We start from the raw sequence: 6,594 nt of genomic DNA, 5'->3' as shown, positions 1-6,594 counted from the left end.
GAGAAAGGGAGGGAGTGTGCGACTGCAACAAACTCCCAAACATCAATCCCTGGAAGGAGGAAAAGTCGCCTCGCCGCTTCAGGTTCGTACGATTTATTTCGCATTGCGATTCGCCTGATGTTGATCTGCCGGTTGCCATCACAGGCCAGTTCGTGCTTTTTCATTCCTGCTGGCTGAAGTTTAAGCGCTGTAGTGTGCAGTTGTAAAACAGTCATGAATACCCCCTCTATTGAGCGCGGACAGACAGATTACAGCGGGTGGAGAGTTTGACAGAGCTCAGTGCGTGACTAACTGTGCGTGTTTTATTCCACACACACTCAAATTTACAAGAAGACTTGTGAGGTCAGAAGAGTGTCACAAACTGTTTCTTTTCACGACTGATTCCGTTCAACAGTGTTAAATTGAGAATGGTGCATTACAGAGTTCTTCAAAATGACAGTGACTTCTCTATTGTATCTGTTGTAAAGATCTGAAAAATAGAAAAGCAAAATCTTTTATGTACTTTGAAACTTATTGCGTTCATTATACGATTTTTATTTTATGGAAGATCCTCGTGGACTTGAGAATAAGACTTTCGCTTGGCTTTTTTTTAATTAAAAATGACTGTGCGTGAAATAAAGGTCCCGTTAAAGGAACAGTCACACTAATTCTGTCATCTTTTACTCGTGTGGCGTTAATATTATGTATATTACTCGCCCTCGTGTCGTTACAAACCCCAATGATTTAGACTGCTTTCTTCAGTTCAACACAAAATAAGATGTGGGACAAAATAATACTCGCAGTCACCATTTACTTTCATTTGTAGGCAAAAAAAGATGCAATGAAAGTGAATGGTGACTGAAGTCAGTCTTTTGCCTAACATCGCCTTTTGTGTTCCACGGACGAACGAACTTGAGTAAATGATGACAGATTTTATATTATTGGGTGAATTTTGTTGGAGTGAAATGCCCCTTTACATGCTTAGATTAGTGCTGATAATTGATAGTCGATTCGATTAATGGAATAAATATAGCTAGTTGTATTTTTTATTATTATTTGAATGAAACTGCATTTATCTTGCTTAAGACTGTAAAATGTAAATGAAAGAAAGTTATGTATGGCCTTTTTATTAAGATGACTCATACAAACATTGACAGTTACAAAGAAAACACATCAAACTAAAACACTGTATGATGGCAATAAACAAACATGGGGGAAAACAGTGTTTAAAAATTCAGTAATCATTTATATATTTGATAGTTTTATGCATTTTTTATACTTTGTGCACTACTGAGGTAAAATCATGCAGTAATATCAAACTTTAGTGGAGTAACAAATTTTGCTTTTGTAACTGTAAGTAATTTTTTTTTGTGCTGTGTGTCAAACTTTCATATAATATAGGCTACCTGCATTTATTTTCTTCAAATTAAAGTACTTAATTCTGCTGTCATTTCAGTAGGGTGGTGCTCATCGGGGTTCACTTCCGGAGATCATTTTTCAAACTGATGTCATTTCAGTTAAATTTTAGTTATTGATATACCCAAACACTTTCTGACATTTGTTGCTAACTATTTTTTATCATCAATTATACCAATTAGTTTTTGCAGTCCTATTTGAGACTGTTGAAATATCAGCAGAATTCTTGATACACCAATATATTGTATTTATATGTTGTGGTATATTTAAAATAGCTCTGAAAGTGTCAAAATCGAGGAAGAAGTGACATCTGTAAGTAGTAGAAACTTCCATGCCCTCTGGGAACTAAATAGTTTGTTCCTTTTCATACAAAAAAAAAAAAAAACTATCAGAAGCTCAAAGTCTTCATCTTTTTTTCATGCATATATTTCCTTGACTTTGTAGTTCAGATGCATGCTGGTCTTGTAGAGTCCAGATGAGAATGTGTTTTTGTTGCAGTGACAGTCTGTTTCTCTTATCCTCATGTCGTTGAGTCACTTTTGTGTCTGGAGGCAAGTGTGAGCTCAGCGTCTTGCCCCATTGGTCCTTAAGATCACATGCATGCGCTGTTGGTCTTGAGATGCAAGCATGTCCAGTGCATGTTAGCGGCATGTAGAATGTTTTCTGGGTCAGAAATAATTGAGTCAAATCACAACATTAATGTCAAATGCATGTTTTGCTGTCTGTTGGGACCGAAGTGTTATTTTTTGTTATATATAGAAAGTGAGAAATAGGACAGGATTGACAGAGCATGGAAGGAAATTAGATTGTACATAATTTGCAAGCCAGACTCGAACCCACAAAGCCCAAATGAGCACCATGGCGCAATCATGTATCAGAGCTTGCACTGCTAGGCCACAGTTGTTTGATGAATGTGTGCACTACTTTCATGTGCTTTTCCTCTCTTTAAAGTTTTTGCATCATGCTAAACTCATGAGGGTGGCATCTTTAGTCAAGTAAGAAATGCTTCTGCTTTTCATTGTCTTCAGTTCTGAGTTGAAGTCAGGGAGTTTATCATTGTCTCTGTTGTGCAGTGGAGGCAGTAACTGAGATCAGATTAGTTTTCTAAGAGAGTCAGAAGTTTAAGGAGTTGCTGTGTAGCAGCTCATTGAAATTCTGCACATGTGCAGCATGTGTATATATACATTTCCTTCTGCATTTTCTCAGTCTCTCACCTCTGAGTGCAACCTTGCCAATTTATGATGCGTTCTTGACTGCAAGTGATTCTCTCTCTCTCTCTCTCTCTCTCTCTGTGTTTCACGTTCCTCCCTTTTTCCTCACTTTATATCCTTCACACCACCCAGCCCCCTTATCTCACATCTAAACTCACTTACTCAAGGGGGAATTCTCAACTGTTGCTTGTCTGATGTGTTCGTCGCTGTCTTTCTCTTATCTTTCTTGCCACCAAAATAAGAGTGAGGATCTTTGGCTTTGTCTTCTTCCATTGCATCTCCAGTGTGGTCTCACAGAAAATCTATTGCACTTAGAAACTGGAAAAAACCACTTGCATCAGAGGTTGCTATGGGAAAATTATCTGTAATTTAAAACATATTAAAACATTAATGAATAAATAAAATGTCTTTTGTAATTTTATCTGGCAATAGAATCTGGGGCCTCATTTATAAAAGACGTATATGGTCGGATTGGTGCTTGGATTTCTTTGCCCATTGATGAGTGCCATACTTCATCTTCATAAAGAGAAATTATATTCATACTTCATAAAGACATATTTGTGTGTGTGTGTGTGTTTATGTGAAGTTGATGTGCTTATACATGTTGTACTGACTTTAAGATGAACTGCTATTTAAGCTAATAAGAATTAGTTTGAAATGTGTTTCGAAACAACAAACAAACATTATTTTTGCAATTCTGTGTGTGTTAAAATTACACACATGTCAGCTTTAATTGGAATTTTGTGGCTTTTAGTCGATTTCTGTAAGCTTTACTTGCCAGTGTAAATGTTGGCAGTGTATTTTTAGCAGATATACTGTACATATGTTCAAACTTTTTGTGAGTACAATTTTTGTTTTTGTTTTTGAAAGAAGTCTCTTGAGCTCACCGAAGCTGCATTTCTTTGATCAAAAATACATTAAAAACAGTAGTATTGTAAAATATTATTACAATTTTTAACTCTTTTGCATTTCAATATATTTTAAAGTGTAATTTATTCCTGTGATGGCAAAGCTGAATTTTCAGCAGTCATTACTCCAGTCTTCAGTGTCACATGATCCTTCAGAAATCATTCTGATATGCTGATTTGCTGAAATATGTCTTATTATTATTATTATTATCAGTGTTGAAATATTCTTTAATGAATAGGAGCTTTTTTCAATTTAGTGCATCCCTGCATTAATCAAAAAGGAATATTACTGAACCAAAACCCAAATTCACTTATAACTGAGTATTTCTCTTTCTGTAAAAATGTTGATCCTGCACTTAGATATACACATTTTATCCAAGAAAATGCTTTCCAACATGAGAATATCCCTCCCACTGCATAAAACCAGATTTCTGTTGCTAATGTTTCTTATGGCACCAGATATCATCTGATGGGCATCAACACCCCGTCCCTCCAGCAAAAGCCTGGCAATATCAATTTCCTGGTTTAGTGGATAATGCTGCAGCGCATGTAATTATTGCTTCTGGCAATACATTAATTACAGATGCAGACAGGTTTAAATGAAGGTGTTAAAGTCGCTTAATAAGTGTCAGTGGAAGCGTAAAGAGAATCTGCGATGTTGTTGCTGTTGTAGCTTTATTGGGTTGAAACTGTTCTGTTACTTCCCTGCTTTGGATGATGAATATCAATGTGAGACTAAAACCAGGTCATTAAAGCTTTGTTTAGACCACATTCTTCCATATTCTGTTCAACTGGGTCCAGGCTCTGGTGTTTGCACTATGGTTTTACTTTTGTCTAAACATCCTCAGTGACTGGGTTGGGCTTCATTTTTAGACTGTGTCAACAATAGGCGGGATTTGAAACTTTTCCTCGCACCTGTGCTCTCGGGAAGCCAGTGATCCTGCGGCGTTGCTTGTATACTAACATTTGGTTGAACTGGTCCTGCTGGTACTGATTTGGCACAGTTCGTTTTCTCTGAGTGGGCACTTTGTGAGCCTCAGGTCATCGCAGCTGCATGCTTACGATCGTCCCAGCTGTGCGCTCCAGCTGTGCGCTTGCAGTAAAAACTTTCTCTCTTGCAAGGTTGTCACATGTGGCGGCTCCCGCTCTATCCTTCTGGCGAGCATTTCAGACTGCATCCTGATGCTGTTATTGTGCCATTTCGTCACTTAGCCAAGACTTAGGCCATTAAAAGAGCAAGAGGTCTGGGATGGCCATATTAACAGTGTTGGAGCATGTGTAGGGATCAACACAAATCCAGCTTTGATCCTCTCCACGTGGATCCTGCAGTTTTGAAGTTGGGCACTAATGGCCCACATCTTGATCCACTTTTCTAGGACTTCATCATGGGTTGAGATTTGCCTTGTTCCTGTTGTGAGCCGTTGGATTGGCTGTGTTTGCCGGAGTGCTGATTCACTGGCTCTCTTTAAACACACACAGACCTGCGCCATCATCTGTGGTTTTTTGCTTCAGGTCAGACCGTGAGCTCAGTGTGAGTCAGAGAGAGAATAGAAGAAGAGATATGCAGGTCAAGTGCAAAACTGCATGTATTTAAAATCGACTAGTTAGCTGAGTAACTGTTGTTGAGATAAATGGGAATTGGTTATGATGCTGTTTTTTATTTTATTTTTTATTTTTGGGGGTAGGCATAAAGTCAAAAAGTGAAACAGCTGTAGAAATTGCCACATAACGAAGAAAAAAGCCTCATGCCAAGCTTAGTTCAGGTTGTAAAATGTCATGTGCTGTTAAACCCCTAAAACTTAATGAAATGTATGATATTTAAAAAAAAAACATAATGCTCTATAAATCTATTTTAAATATTAATTAAATATTATAATTAAACATATTAATATATAATAAATATATTGATATATTAATAAGTATTAAAAATAATATTTAATTATTTGCAAATAATGATGAAGATCTGTACACTGACATATTCAAGATGCTAAGAATGATCTTAATTTTTAATTGATTTTGAAATGGATTTGAATTTGGTTTTGACATGTCAGTTAACACAGCATCTTTAATTAAAATTGTAATTAAATATTATATTAAATATCAATACATTTAAAACAAACAATTAATTTATTTTCGTAATACCAGAAGTATATTATTACAGAATATTGTGCTTGCATCTGATTGATTAACAGGATTCACGTTTCGGATTTTAAGTTTAGATTAAGATTCATTAAATAAAAAAAATTCTTCAAAATGCTGTAAAAGTTATCAAAACCAAATGAAACCAACAGAGTACATTTCTGAGAACTCGACGTGTATTGAAGCTAAAACATTTGTACTTTTTCTTATATGTCATTGACCGTGTATATGCTACGCCTTGGATAAATCTGAAAATTCATGCATGTAAATGTAGGACATAAGGATGAGAGGAAGAGGAAGTGAAAGTCTGGACAGGATGCAAGGAGCACTGCTGTCATGAAAGCTCTAGGTTTCTTTGTCTCTTGTTCTCTCTCAGGTTCAGTGAGGTCTAACAGCGTCGCATGCCTTTCCAAGAATGTTTCTTTGCATAGAGGAAAACACTGCACCCCCATTTTGGCTTTCTTCCTGTTGATGAGCATCATTAGGACTAATTACATCAAGCCTCAATAGAGATGTTTGTGCTGGGTGTGTTGGACATGCGCTATATGAATCTAGCGAATAAACTGTATGTTTCTCTTTTATCCTTCACAAGGTTTCATTTAAAGACGGCTGGTTCATCAAAAAGATTTGTTTCACCAGAACCAAATGCAGCATGATACTGTCACAAAAGGCACAGGCTGCAATTTGAGGAGGGTAGTAGGGCTGAACGATTTTGGAAAATAATCTAATTGCGATTTTTTTTTACCAATATTGCGATTGCGATTTAATATGCAATTATTTTTTAAAGCTCTTTATGAGTTAAATTATTGTATAGTATGACCAATACACTATTAGATAGATTAAACATAAATGTTCTTTTCCGTAGGCCAGGCCTATATGTTACGATGAAATTAGGTGATGCATGAAGTGATATGAATGACTTTTTTTTTTTTACAATCACA

General features: G+C 36.3%; 1 protein-coding gene across 4 annotated transcripts in view; it reads left to right on the top strand.

The window, feature by feature from the left end:
- elmo1 (engulfment and cell motility 1 (ced-12 homolog, C. elegans)) overlaps nucleotides 1–6,594 on the top strand; it is a 93,814-nt gene continuing 87,220 nt past the window's right edge. For all 4 annotated transcript variants that reach the window (XM_016515050.1, XM_016515028.1, XM_016515034.1 and 1 more), the window contains exon 1: nucleotides 1–82. The gene's annotated coding sequence lies outside the window, so the exon portion shown is untranslated. The remainder of the gene's footprint in view (nucleotides 83–6,594) is intronic.

The sequence above is a fragment of the Sinocyclocheilus rhinocerous genome, unplaced genomic scaffold (assembly GCF_001515625.1).
Source record: "Sinocyclocheilus rhinocerous isolate Xijiao unplaced genomic scaffold, SAMN03320098_v1.1 scaffold492, whole genome shotgun sequence".
Lineage (NCBI taxonomy): Eukaryota > Metazoa > Chordata > Actinopteri > Cypriniformes > Cyprinidae > Sinocyclocheilus > Sinocyclocheilus rhinocerous.
Note: the sequence above shows the minus strand (reverse complement) of the source record. Positions and strands in the feature narration are given on the sequence as shown.